This window comes from Pseudophryne corroboree, chromosome 6 (genome assembly GCF_028390025.1).
Source record: "Pseudophryne corroboree isolate aPseCor3 chromosome 6, aPseCor3.hap2, whole genome shotgun sequence".
Lineage (NCBI taxonomy): Eukaryota > Metazoa > Chordata > Amphibia > Anura > Myobatrachidae > Pseudophryne > Pseudophryne corroboree.
This window is the reverse complement of record NC_086449.1, coordinates 16,759,707-16,775,490: the sequence shown is the minus strand read 5'-3', so window position 1 is coordinate 16,775,490 and position 15,784 is coordinate 16,759,707.

The following is a 15,784-nucleotide window of genomic DNA, read 5'->3' as shown; positions in this document are numbered from 1 at the left end:
ATATATATATACATATACATACACATACATACAGTGGTTGAAATGGAAATTTTGAAATGGGGGTATGCAAAAGTCAAGGACATAATTATGCGCTCCCTAAAAGGGAGCGTGGTCACCCAAAAAGGGGGTGTGGTCACTCAAAAAGGGGGCATGACCAGTGTAGTAGAACCCCTTATACTATCTAGTACTGGTGCCCCTTTCACCTTATAGCACATGGTACGATCCGAAACTCACATTGTAGCACACTGAATGAGCCGAAATTCACATTGTAGCACACTGAATGAGCCGAAATTCACATTGTAGCACACTGAATGATCCAAAATTCACATTATAGCACACTGAATGAGCCGAAATTCACATTGTAGCACACTGAATGAGCCGAAATTCACATTGTAGCACACTGAATGAGCCGAAATTCACATTGTAGCTCACTGAATAGGCCGAAAATTCACATTGTTGCACACTGAATGACCCGTAATTCACATTGTAGCACACTGAATGATCCAAAATTCACATTGTAGCACACTGAATGAGCCGAAATTCACATTATAGCACAGTGAATGAGCCGAAATTCACATTATAGCACACTGAATGAGACGAAATTCACATTATAGCACACTGAATGAGCCAAAATTCACATTATAGCACACTGAATGAGCCGAAATTCACATTGTAGCACACTGAATGAGCCGATATTCACATTGTAGCACACTGAATGAGCCAAAATTCACATTGTAGCACACTGAATGAGCCGAAATTCACATTGTAGCTCACTGAATAGGCCGAAAATTCACATTGTTGCACACTGAATGACCCGTAATTCACATTGTAGCACACTGAATGATCCAAAATTCACATTGTAGCACACTGAATGAGCCAAAACTCACATTGTAGCACACTGAATGAACCAAAATTCACATTGTAGCACACTGAATGAGCCGAAATTCACATTATAGCACAGTGAATGAGCCGAAATTCACATTATAGCACACTGAATGAGACGAAATTCACATTATAGCACACTGAATGAGCCAAAATTCACATTATAGCACACTGAATGAGCCGAAATTCACATTGTAGCACACTGAATGAGCCGATATTCACATTGTAGCACACTGAATGAGCCAAAATTCACATTGTAGCACACTGAATGAGCTGAAATTCACATTGTAGCACACTGAATGAACCGAAATTCACAAATTCACATTATAGCACACTGAATGAGCCGAAATTCACAAATTCACATTGTAGCACACTGAATGAGCCGAAATTCACATTGTAGCACACTGAATAAGCCGAAATTCACATTGTAGCACACTGAATGAGCCGAAATTCACATTGTAGCACACTGAATGAACCAAAATTCACATTGTAGCACACTGAATGAGCCGAAATTCACATTGTAGCACACTGAATGAGCTGAAATTGTGACAGCAGGGACATCCAGAGTGACGACAGGGAGAGAGAGAGTGACAACAGGGAGAGAGAGTGTTGACAGGGAGAGAAAGTGTTGACAGGGAGAGAGAGTGAGAGAGAGTGACGGCAGGGAGAGACGAAAGTTACGACAGGGAGAGAGAGTGACGACAGGGAGAGAGAGTGATAACAGTAACGACAGGGAGAGAGAGTGACGACAGAGAGAGAGATAGTGACGACAGAGAGAGTGACAACAGAGAGAGAGAGTGACGACAGAGAGAGAGTGACGACAGGGAGAGAGAGTGACCACAGTGATGACAGGGAGAGAGAGTGATGACAGTAACGACAGGGATAGATGACAGTAATGACAGGGAGAGAGAGTGACGACAGGGAGAGAGAGTGACGACAGGGAGAAAGAGTGACGACAGGGAGAGAGAGAGACAACAGTGACAGCAGGGAGAGAGAGAGTGACGACAGTGACAGCTGGCAGAGAAAGAGTCACAGTAGGGAGAGGGACAGTAATTACAGGGAGAGAGGTGATAGCAGTGGAACACTACCTCATTTGTTGCTGGTGGCTGGCAGCGGTGAGCGGTTGGCTGCTGGCGACGGTGAGCGGTTGGGAGCTAGTGCAGCGCTCTACACAGTCGCCGGCAGCCGTGCAGGGATGGGAAACAACATGTGCAGCAGGATGGCTACTTCCCTCGCCTCCTGCTGCAGTTTCAGTTCCTTATTTCCGGGTCAGTGGAAGAAGTGGCGGTATACCATACTGCCGTATATCACACCACTTCGACCACTGTATATATATATATATATATATATATAGAAGCAATGTGCGGCGGCACTCAGAGAAATAAACCAGTCAAGCAGAGTAGTTTACAACGTTTCGGAGCTTTAATTTCCCTCCGTCATCAGGTATAACAAATGATACAAACATTTACCTTAAATAGACTCCCCACCACGTGTATCACCTGGCGTGCAGTCCCAGGATACGGACGCCCACTAGTGACGTTCACTCCCGTTCCTTGCATCACCATGGTAACATTACAAACAAAATCATTAAAAACAGATGTGTAACATTGCCTCCTGCACAATCCGTAATCGCCTCACAAAAACTCATTGCCGTATAACTAGTATATCATATACAGTAAACGATAGTATTAAGCAATGAATTATTGAATGAAAAAATTGCATGAAAAATATACATACAAAATGATATTGCTATCCACAAAAATTGCATTAAAGAAGCACGACATCTAACCTGATGTGTCACTGTTTATTGATCTTTTGGAAATGGTGTTGATATGTAATTATTTTCTTTTTGATGGAAAATTCTATCTCCAGACATCAGGGTGTGCGATGGGGTCTTCAGTGGCCCCATCGTATGCGAATGCTTATATGTATATGGTGGAGGATGATATATTCTTCAACAATGATTTATTTTTAACGTGTACCTCATTTTATGTGAGGTACATAGATGATGTGTTTTTGGTTTGGTCTGGCAGTCATGAGTCATTGTCTGCGATGATTGAAGAACACAATAGTCTATGCCATCCTGTTAAATTCACATATAATGCCAGTACTGAAACTGTTAACTATCTTGATGTTAAGATTTCAGTGAATCAAGGAATTATCAGTACTGAAATCTTTTATAAACCGACCGATAGAAACACCATACTCCACGCACAGAGTTTTCATCCAAGATCCCTTAAGTTTGGTTTACCCTATTCACAATTTTTACGTGCTATTAGAATCTGCAGCAATGTTGATGATGCTAGAGGTCATATTGATAACATGATACATAAATTTAATGATAGAGGGTATGATCTGCAATTACTTTTGAAAGCAAAGGATAGAGCCTTAAAATCAAGCCGTGAACAATTACTTAAACCTAATAATAAGAAAATTAAAGCTAATCGGTTGCCCTGGGTGAATCACTATAACACTGCTAGTGCTGAGATTGCTGGTGTAACAAGAAATTTATGGCCCATTTTGTCCACAGATTATGATCTTAATTTAACAGAGACGACCGTTATGCCATGTTACACACGTGGACGTAACATTAAAGATTGGGTGATGAAGACTGACATAACAGGGATTCAGTCACTCCAGAGTGAGCAGAACAGATTTTTATCCTTAAAGAAGGGATGCTTTAAATGTCTTAATTGTGTTACGTGTAGATCCTTAATTGTCGGTAAATATTTCTCCCATCCATCCAGTGGTAAAAGATATGAAATCAAACATCGAGTCACATGTACCACCAAATATATTATTTACATGATTGTTTGCCCTTGTGGCAAAAATTATATAGGTAAAACTGACCGTACCCTAAGAGAACGGATGGCAAATCATAAAATGGCAATAAGAAACGCACTTTCCACTGGTAATAGTGACCAACCATTGGCACGGCACTTTGCAAATGCCGGCCATAGCCTAGCATCTTTAAAATACATTATTATAGATCATGAGCCAGCAAAGTTGCGGGGAGGAGATAGATCAGTGCGCTTGTTACAAAGGGAATCCAGATGGATCCATGAACTAGGGACATTGGCCCCTAGAGGCCTTAACGAAACATTGGGATTACATTGTTTTTTGTGATTGTTAGATGTCGTGCTTCTTTAATGCAATTTTTGTGGATAGCAATATCATTTTGTATGTATATTTTTCATGCAATTTTTTCATTCAATAATTCATTGCTTAATACTATCGTTTACTGTATATGATATACTAGTTATACGGCAATGAGTTTTTGTGAGGCGATTACGGATTGTGCAGGAGGCAATGTTACACATCTGTTTTTAATGATTTTGTTTGTAATGTTACCATGGTGATGCAAGGAACGGGAGTGAACGTCACTAGTGGGCGTCCGTATCCTGGGACTGCACGCCAGGTGATACACGTGGTGGGGAGTCTATTTAAGGTAAATGTTTGTATCATTTGTTATACCTGATGACGGAGGGAAATTAAAGCTCCGAAACGTTGTAAACTACTCTGCTTGACTGGTTTATTTCTCTGAGTGCCGCCGCACATTGCTTCTATTATTTGGACCTGCTGAGGTACCTAGGAAGGCACCGGGACATTTGTTGATTCACTGGGAGTGCTGCCCGAACGACGCCTATATATATATATATATATATACCCGCACATACATACAGATGATTAACTGATCGGCCACAGCTGGGCTTTCTCCCCCTGGCGCTGGTGTCAACCAGTCCATGCAGTGGGAACGCTGCTCCGTCCCTGCCATGACGTCATCAGAGAACGTCCACCCAACCAGGCCGCACTTTAAAATTAAAGTCTCTAAGTGCCGCCAACTTGTTCACATGTCAAGGGTTTTTAACTCCTGGAAGGCACCGGAGCTGGTGTGCCCTCCTAGGACTTGTAGGAGATCCAATATATATAAAAAAAAATAAAAAAATCTGGCAGCACTCCACAGACTTACAAACAAAGTAATCAGCATCCTTCATTCTTACAGTGTATAAAATATATATATATATATATACACACACACACACACACACACACACACATACTGTGTGTGTGTGTGTGTGTGTGTGTGTGTGTATATATATATATATATATATATATATATACACAGTACACACATATATAATATATATATATATATATATATACAAACAAAGAACCCAGCACTCACCAAAGTAAACTCACTTATCCTCAACAATTCAATAAATAAATGATGGGGGTTTAGTTGGTGGATTGGCCAATGCACGGAAGCCTGCATACCGATTTTCAAGGTACCCCACCTTCATGCAGGTCCTACACTATCACAGAGTCTTAAAACCTGACTACTTCACTGCTGTTACACATATCATCTGCCTGCTAGATTTAATGTGTACCTGCCACAGACTTTATGGCTTTTAAAGGCACACTAGTCACCTATTGCACTGGCTTAACGATGATTGCTAAGGAACAGCTGAGACAGGTTCAGGATAATAAAGTCCACACAGGGGTGCATGAGAAAGCTAGTGGCCACGGTTAATAAGAGCTAACCATAGATTAACCCCATCGTATACACACAGAGAAAAAACCACAGCACTCACCACACCAGAAGCGGGGCACAGCTATGCACTTAACACTCACAGGGTGGGGTGCATGTAACACAGCACTCTCCACCACAAAAGCGGGGTACACAGCCGTACGTACCACTCACAGGGCGGGGTGCATGTAGCCCATGACCACATCGTGAGTGGTAAGTGCATAGCTGTGCCCCGCTTCTGGTGTGGTGAGTGCTGTGGTTTTTTCTCTGTGTGTATACGATGGGGTTAATCTATGGTTAGCTCTTATCTAATCTATGGTTAATTCTCTGTGTGTATATATATATATATATATATATATATATTATACATTGTAAGTCCGTGGAGCGCTGCGGTGCACTCTTTCCCCCTTCCTGCGGGGCATGCGATCATCACAGTGCAGGCAGGAAGTATTGCGGCGGCGGCAGGGGGGGGGGCGGGAAGTGTCGATGGGTGGGGATGGTGGTGGCGTGATATGCAATCGCGGGGGAGGCGGGGGGAGAGGATGTAATACTGTGTGTCTGGGATGCAATCGCGCGGGGGGGTTAGAGGATACTGTGAACGCGGGTCGGTTGGGTGGGTGGTGGTGTTGGTGTTCAGAGAGCATAGCATGCTAACAGTATTACTTCCTCTATCCCCCCAAACGATTGCATCCCGCACAGACATTACGGGGCTCTGTTGCTGTGGTGCGGGTAAATCGGGTGTTGCGGTGGGAGCAGTGACAGTCACTTACTACACTACAAGTGTAGTTCACAAAACTTACTTTATGCAAGCAGCTGCCGATGGATTACTTACTTACACCTTCAGTGCTTCTGGGCGGCAGGGGCATCGCTGCTCTTCTCGTAAAGGAAGAGGAGCTCAGCTAAGGCAAGAATTTTTCGGCAGCATGAGGTACCGCCCTCCAAAGGCCTCTGCCCATAGGCAGCTGCCTAAAGCTGCCTAGTGGTAGCACCGGCCCTGATGGGATCTAATATTCCAGAAGCTGCAGAGCTCAGTACACCAAGCCTTCCCCTCAGTTGCAATGGCAATCTCTTTGTTGCCTCCATCTACTGGCTGCACAGCCCATTCATGGCTGCAGGAAGACAGGCTCCCTGCAGCCTTGACTAATGGAAACTGGCTTTCCTTCTCTCCCCTAGAAAAAGGCAGTGATCGGTGATCTTAAAAGAATCACCCACATCCTGGGCTGTATGCACAGCAGTTGCGTTTCCTTCATCCTCACATTGAAAATGTTAACACATATGTCAACATGTTTTTTTTAAACCCTAGTTTTAGCATAACTCAAATTCTAACCCATAACCCTAAACCTTACCCTAACTCTAAATCTAACCATATCCTTAACCCTAACCCTAAAATGAATAAAAATCTTAAATTGACATTTTCAAGGTTGACATCTTGAAACGGTTGACCTTTTAATTCTGTCGACCTAAATGCATGTTGTTATACACACTGTTGACCTAATGTCTCTGAAAAACCACTAAGCATGTACATATACTTACTATCAAGCTTCTAGTGCATACCTTCTTACTGTAGGACATGTTAATGTAGACCAGTTACCTGGATTCTCACCATGGCTGTCCAGTCATAATAGTTTCTAACCACAGAGTAGAATTTGGGGCTTAATTTTTTTCTTTTCTCTTTACAAAACATTTCAAATGAAATTAAACTTCTCTGCATATCCACTATAATCAAATGGCCATACTGAGACTGTTTTACACCTCTATATCTCATCATCTCAAAGTGACCGGTCTAATTTGCTTCCATGGGCAGAATTTTATCACAGCAAAGATTATCATGAATCATCTGCATCCACTACATTCCATACAGTTTATGGTTTACACCTTCAAGTTCCATCTTTCACCCCTATGTCATTATCACCTGTTCCAGCAACTGAGTCTGCTCTATAGGACCTCCAAAACCATCAACAACTTAAACCCTCTTTCCTTGCAGCTTCTCAACACTTCAAGTTTATGTATACAGAAAATAAAGAGCTATTCCAAGTTTGTGGCATAGAGACAAAGCCTGATTCAGGGAAGTGCACTAATGCCGCTGCAAGTAATAAAGCTGATGCAAGTCTTCACAATGCAACTACTAATATCACAAATGAAGCTGCAACTCAAATATTAAGAGATGCCCACCGGAGCTTACGTAATTCACTAATGCATACACATACTAGAGATGAGCGCCTGAAATTTTTCGGGTTTTGTGTTTTGGTTTTGGGTTCGGTTCCGCGGCCGTGTTTTGGGTTCGAACGCGTTTTGGCAAAACCTCACCGAATTATTTTTGTCGGATTCGGGTGTGTTTTGGATTCGGGTGTTTTTTTCAAAAAACCCTAAAAAACAGCTTAAATCATAGAATTTGGGGGTAATTTTGATCCCAAAGTATTATTAACCTCAAAAAACATAATTTACACTCATTTTCAGCCTATTCTGAACACATCACACCTCACAATATTATTTTTAGTCCTAAAATTTGCACCGAGGTCGCTGTGTGAGTAAGATAAGCGACCCTAGTGGCCGACACAAACACCGGGCCCATCTAGGAGTGGCACTGCAGTGTCACGCAGGATGTCCCTTCCAAAAAACCCTCCCCAAACAGCACATGACGCAAAGAAAAAAAGAGGCGCAATGAGGTAGCTGTGTGAGTAAGATTAGCGACCCTAGTGGCCGACACAAACACCGGGCCCATCTAGGAGTGGCACTGCAGTGTCACGCAGGATGGCCCTTCCAAAAAACCCTCCCCAAACAGCACATGACGCAAAGAAAAAAAGAGGCGCAATGAGGTAGCTGTGTGAGTAAGATTAGCGACCCTAGTGGCCGACACAAACACCGGGCCCATCTAGGAGTGGCACTGCAGTGTCACGCAGGATGGCCCTTCCAAAAAACCCTCCCCAAACAGCACACGACGCAAAGAAAAAAAGAGGCGCAATGAGGTAGCTGACTGTGTGAGTAAGATTAGCGACCCTAGTGGCCGACACAAACACCGGGCACATCTAGGAGTGGCACTGCAGTGTCACGCAGGATGTCCCTTCCAAAAAACCCTCCCCAAACAGCACATGACGCAAAGAAAAAAAGAGGCGCAATGAGGTAGCTGTGTGAGTAAGATTAGCGACCCTAGTGGCCGACACAAACACCGGGCCCATCTAGGAGTGGCACTGCAGTGTCACGCAGGATGTCCCTTCCAAAAAACCCTCCCCAATCAGCACATGATGCAAAGAAAAAGAAAAGAAAAAAGAGGTGCAAGATGGAATTATCCTTGGGCCCTCCCACCCACCCTTATGTTGTATAAACAAAACAGGACATGCACACTTTAACCAACCCATCATTTCAGTGACAGGGTCTGCCACACGACTGTGACTGATATGACGGGTTGGTTTGGACCCCCCCCAAAAAAGAAGCAATTAATCTCTCCTTGCACAAACTGGCTCTACAGAGGCAAGATGTCCACCTCATCTTCACCCTCCGATATATCACCGTGTACATCCCCCTCCTCACAGATTATCAATTCGTCCCCACTGGAATCCACCATCTCAGCTCCCTGTGTACTTTGTGGAGGCAATTGCTGCTGGTCAATGTCTCCGCGGAGGAATTGATTATAATTCATTTTAATGAACATCATCTTCTCCACATTTTCTTGATGTAACCTCGTACGCCGATTGCTGACAAGGTGAGCGGCGGCACTAAACACTCTTTCGGAGTACACACTTGTGGGAGGGCAACTTAGGTAGAATAAAGCCAGTTTGTGCAAGGGCCTCCAAATTGCCTCTTTTTCCTGCCAGTATAAGTACGGACTGTGTGACGTGCCTACTTGGATGCGGTCACTCATATAATCCTCCACCATTCTATCAATGTTGAGAGAATCATATGCAGTGACAGTAGACGACATGTCCGTAATCGTTGTCAGGTCCTTCAGTCCGGACCAGATGTCAGCATCAGCAGTCGCTCCAGACTGCCCTGCATCACCGCCAGCGGGTGGGCTCGGAATTCTGAGCCTTTTCCTCGCACCCCCAGTTGCGGGAGAATGTGAAGGAGGAGATGTTGACAGGTCGCGTTCCGCTTGACTTGACAATTTTGTCACCAGCAGGTCTTTCAACCCCAGCAGACCTGTGTCTGCCGGAAAGAGAGATCCAAGGTAGGCTTTAAATCTAGGATCGAGCACGGTGGCCAAAATGTAGTGCTCTGATTTCAACAGATTGACCACCCGTGAATCCTTGTTAAGCGAATTAAGGGCTGCATCCACAAGTCCCACATGCCTAGCGGAATCGCTCCGTGTTAGCTCCTTCTTCAATGCCTCCAGCTTCTTCTGCAAAAGCCTGATGAGGGGAATGACCTGACTCAGGCTGGCAGTGTCTGAACTGACTTCACGTGTGGCAAGTTCAAAGGGCATCAGAACCTTGCACAACGTTGAAATCATTCTCCACTGCACTTGAGACAGGTGCATTCCATCTCCTATATCGTGCTCAATTGTATAGGCTTGAATGGCCTTTTGCTGCTCCTCCAACCTCTGAAGCATATAGAGGGTTGAATTCCACCTCGTTACCACTTCTTGCTTCAGATGATGGCAGGGCAGGTTCAGTAGTTTTTGGTGGTGCTCCAGTCTTCTGTACGTGGTGCCTGTACGCTGAAAGTGTCCCGCAATTTTTCTGGCCACCGACAGCATTTCTTGCACGCCCCTGTCGTTTTTTAAAAAATTCTGCACCACCAAATTCAAGGTATGTGCAAAACATGGGACGTGCTGGAATTTGCCCATATTTAATGCACACACAATATTGCTGGCGTTGTCCGATGCCACAAATCCACAGGAGAGTCCAATTGGGGTAAGCCATTCCGCGATGATCTTCCTCAGTTGCCGTAAGAGGTTTTCAGCTGTGTGCGTATTCTGGAAAGCGGTGATACAAAGCGTAGCCTGCCTAGGAAAGAGTTGGCGTTTGCGAGATGCTGCTACTGGTGCCGCCGCTGCTGTTCTTGCGGCGGGAGTCCATACATCTACCCAGTGGGCTGTCACAGTCATATAGTCCTGACCCTGCCCTGCTCCACTTGTCCACATGTCCGTGGTTAAGTGGACATTGGGTACAACTGCATTTTTTAGGACACTGGTGAGTCTTTTTCTGACGTCCGTGTACATTCTCGGTATCGCCTGCCTAGAGAAGTGGAACCTAGATGGTATTTGGTAACGGGGGCACACTGCCTCAATAAATTGTCTAGTTCCCTGTGAACTAACGGCGGATACCGGACGCACGTCTAACACCAACATAGTTGTCAAGGACTCAGTTATCCGCTTTGCAGTAGGATGACTGCTGTGATATTTCATCTTCCTCGCAAAGGACTGTTGAACAGTCAATTGCTTACTGGAAGTAGTACAAGTGGGCTTACGACTTCCCCTCTGGGATGACCATCGACTCCCAGCGGCAACAACAGCAGCGCCAGCAGCAGTAGGCGTTACACGCAAGGATGCATCGGAGGAATCCCAGGCAGGAAAGGACTCGTCAGACTTGCCAGTGACATGGCCTGCAGGACTATTGGCATTCCTGGGGAAGGAGGAAATTGACACTGAGGGAGTTGGTGGGGTGGTTTGCGTGAGCTTGGTTACAAGAGGAAGGGATTTACTGGTCAGTGGACTGCTTCCGCTGTCACCCAAAGTTTTTGAACTTGTCACTGACTTATTATGAATGCGCTGCAGGTGACGTATAAGGGAGGATGTTCCGAGGTGGTTAACGTCCTTACCCCTACTTATTACAGCTTGACAAAGGGAACACACGGCTTGACACCTGTTGTCCGCATTTCTGGTGAAATACCTCCACACCGAAGAGCTGATTTTTTGGGTATTTTCACCTGGCATGTCAACGGCCATATTCCTCCCACGGACAACAGGTGTCTCCCCGGGTGCCTGACTTAAACAAACCACCTCACCATCAGAATCCTCCTGGTCAATTTCCTCCCCAGCGCCAGCAACACCCATATCCTCCTCATCCTGGTGTACTTCAACACTGACATCTTCAATCTGACTATCAGGAACTGGACTGCGGGTGCTCCTTCCAGCACTTGCAGGGGGCATGCAAATAGTGGAAGGCGCATGCTCTTCACGTCCAGTGTTGGGAAGGTCAGGCATCGCAAACGACACAATTGGACTCTCCTTGTGGATTTGGGATTTCAAAGAACGCACAGTTCTTTGCGGTGCTTTTGCCAGCTTGAGTCTTTTCAGTTTTCTAGCGAGAGGCTGAGTGCTTCCATCCTCATGTGAAGCTGAACCACTAGCCATGAACATAGGCCAGGGCCTCAGCCGTTCCTTGCCACTCCGTGTGGTAAATGGCATATTGGCAAGTTTACGCTTCTCCTCCGACAATTTTATTTTAGGTTTTGGAGTCCTTTTTTTTCTGATATTTGGTGTTTTGGATTTGACATGCTCTGTACTATGACATTGGGCATCGGCCTTGGCAGACGACGTTGCTGGCATTTCATCGTCTCGGCCATGACTAGTGGCAGCAGCTTCAGCACGAGGTGGAAGTGGATCTTGATCTTTCCCTAATTTTGGAACCTCAACTTTTTTGATCTCCATATTTTATAGGCAGAACTAAAAGGCACCTCAGGTAAACAATGGAGATGGATGGATTGGATAGTTTACTAGTATACAATTATGGACGGACTGCCACGGTTAGGTGGTATAAAAAAACCACGGTTAGGTGGTATATATTATAATAATAATACAATTATGGATGGACGGACTGCCTGCCGACTGCCGACACAGAGGTAGCCACAGCCGTGAACTACCGCACTGTACACTGGTTGATAAAGAGATAGTAGTATACTCGTAACAACTAGTATGACACTATGACGACGGTATAAAGAATGGAAAAAAAACCACGGTTAGGTGGTATATATTATAATAATAATACAATTATGGATGGACGGACTGCCTGCCGACTGCCGACACAGAGGTAGCCACAGCCGTGAACTACCGCACTGTACACTGGTTGATAAAGAGATAGTAGTATACTCGTAACAACTAGTATGACACTATGACGACGGTATAAAGAATGGAAAAAAAACCACGGTTAGGTGGTATATATTATAATAATAATACAATTATGGATGGACGGACTGCCTGCCGACTGCCGACACAGAGGTAGCCACAGCCGTGAACTACCGCACTGTACACTGGTTGATAAAGAGATAGTAGTATACTCGTAACAACTAGTATGACACTATGACGACGGTATAAAGAATGGAAAAAAAACCACGGTTAGGTGGTATATATTATAATAATAATACAATTATGGATGGACGGACTGCCTGCCAACTGCCGACACAGAGGTAGCCACAGCCGTGAACTACCGCACTGTACACTGGTTGATAAAGAGATAGTAGTATACTCGTAACAACTAGTATGACACTATGACGACGGTATAAAGAATGGAAAAAAAACCACGGTTAGGTGGTATATATTATAATAATAATACAATTATGGATGGACGGACTGCCTGCCGACTGCCGACACAGAGGTAGCCACAGCCGTGAACTACCGCACTGTACACTGGTTGATAAAGAGATAGTAGTATACTCGTAACAACTAGTATGACACTATGACGGTATAAAGAAAGAAAAAAAAATACCACGGTTAGGTGGTATATATTGTAATACAATTATGGATGGACGGACTGCCTGCCGAGTTCCGACTGCCGACACAGAGGTAGCCACAGCCGTGAACTACCGCACTGTACTGTGTCTGCTGCTAATATAGACTGGTTGATAAAGAGATAGTATACAATACATACAACAATGAATATACTACTATACTGGTGGTCAGGCACTGGTCATCACTAGTCACACTGGCAGTGGCACTCCTGCAGCAAAAGTGTGCACTGTTTAATTTTAAATTAATATAATATTATGTACTCCTGGGGGCTCCTGCTATAACAACCTGCAGTGCTCCCCAGTCTCCCCCACAATTATTATAAGCTTTGCCTTTTATACATTGATGTGCAGCACACTGGGCTGAGCTGAGTGCACACAGACTGAGTCACACTGTGTGACTGGCTGCTGCTGTGTATCGTTTTTTTTCAGGCAGAGAACGGATATAGCAGAGAACGGATATATATTAAAATAAATAAAAGTTAACTAACAACAACTGCACTGGTCACTGTGGTAAACTCTGTCTGACTCTGCACAATCTCTCTCTCTCTTCTAATCTAATTTCTAATGGAGAGGACGCCAGCCACGTCCTCTCCCTATCAATCTCAATGCACGTGTGAAAATGGCGGCGACGCGCGGCTCCTTATATAGAATCCGAGTCTCGCGAGAATCCGACAGCGTCATGATGACGTTCGGGCGCGCTCGGGTTAACCGAGCAAGGCGGGAGGATCCGAGTCTGCTCGGACCCGTAAAAAAAACATGAAGTTCGTGCGGGTTCGGTTTCAGAGAAACCGAACCCGCTCATCTCTAACACATACTCAGCCTTTATGCATGAAAAATGAACACTTGGCTTAAGGGTAGCCCTACACAGACTAAACCAAGCAGTATTCATGCAGGTGCCATGTTTTGTACATTCGAGCTCACAGTTGATATTAGATACATGCCCTAAAAAGGGCCATGACATGCCTGCATGTTTCCAAACACTACAAACAGGACATCACTAAAATGACATTAAAAGGAGAGGTAATAATAATGGGAGACTTTAATCTACCGGATATAAACTGGGAAGTGTTTGTTGCAAGTTCAACTAGAAGTAGGGGAAGTCTGAATTCCTTGCAGGAAGCATACCTCCAGCAATTTTTGACAGAGCCCACTCGGAAAGATGTAATATTAAACTTAATACTTACAAATGGAGAAAGAATATCTTATGTAAAAGTGAGTGAAAACCTGGGATCCAGTAATCTACAGAATAAAGACAGAGGGGTAATTTTACTAGGATGGGAGTTCTATTTAAGATGGGATGTTACCCATAGCAACCAATTAGATTCCATGTATTATCTTGTAAAAGGTGCTAGATAAATGAGAAGTAGAATTTGATTGGTTGCTATGGGCAACATCCCATCTTAAATATAACTCCCATCTTAGTAAATTTACCCCAGAGATCGACTCATCCCATACAAAAACAAAGGTGTTAGAAATTAGGAAGGCTGGTTTTGTAGGACTGGGGAAATGTGTAAGTGATTCTTTGCCAAAGTGGAGGAATTTGGAAGGATTGCAGTAGAGATGGGAAAAAATAATAGGTGCAATACTAAAAGCAACAGATCTTTGTATCAAAAGAGTTAGGAAAAACACAAAGAAGAGGAATCCAGTATGGTTTGCAAAAGAATAATAAAGTACTGTGAAAGCAAAAAAGATGGCCTTTAGGAAATATAAGCAGGCACAAAATAATCAAGGCAAAGAGATATATCTTGTTAGACAGAAGGAGACTAAAAATTCAATCAGATGTGCAAAGGCACAAACTGAGGAAAAAATGGCCAAGTCAGTGGGTAAAGAGGGAAAAGTTATTTTTTGGTATATAAACAAAAGGAGGAAAACAAAAGGTGAAATAATAAGACTAAAGACAGAGACTGTGAGTCTTGTTGAGGGGGACACTGTAATAGCAGGTCATCTTAATAATCACTTTTGCTCAGTATTCACTACTGAAATATACGGGAAATGCCCACAGTTAAGTTGTAGGCATATTCTGAAAAATTAGGTAACAATCAATACATTTACAGAGAAGGTCCTAACAAACCTCTAAAAACTGAAAGTAGATAAATCAATGGGGCCAGAAGGAATACATCCAAAGATACTAAAAGAGCTTTAAGTGGTGCTGGTAGCATCATTAACAAAATTATTGAACCAGTCACTAACTGCAGGAGTAATTCCAGAGGGCTGGAAAAGATTGAACACAGGGGGTCATTCTGAGTTGATTGCTAGCTGCCGTTGTTCACTTTATAGCGATCAGTGTATAAAATGGCTTATCTGCGCATGCGTATGCACCGCAATGTGCACGTGCGTTGTACGGGTACAAAGTCCTTTGGGGTTTTGCACTGGTTCTAGCGACAATTCCAAACACACAGCTGACAACAAGGAGATTGACAGGAATAGGGCATTTCGGGGTGTCAATGGACCATTTTCTGGGAGAGTTTGGAAAAACGCAGGCGTGGCCGGGCATTTGCTGGGTGGGTATCTGACGTAATTACCGTGTCACTTATCGCAGCAATCATCACACAGGATAAGCAACGGCAGGGTTGGTCTTGTTTTGCACAAAATGTGTTTGCAGGTGCTCTGCTGTACAGGCGTTCACACTCCTGCAAAGGGAAAATACACTACCCTGTGGGTGGCGACTATGAGTTTGCACAGCTGCTAAAAACTACTAGCGAGCGATCA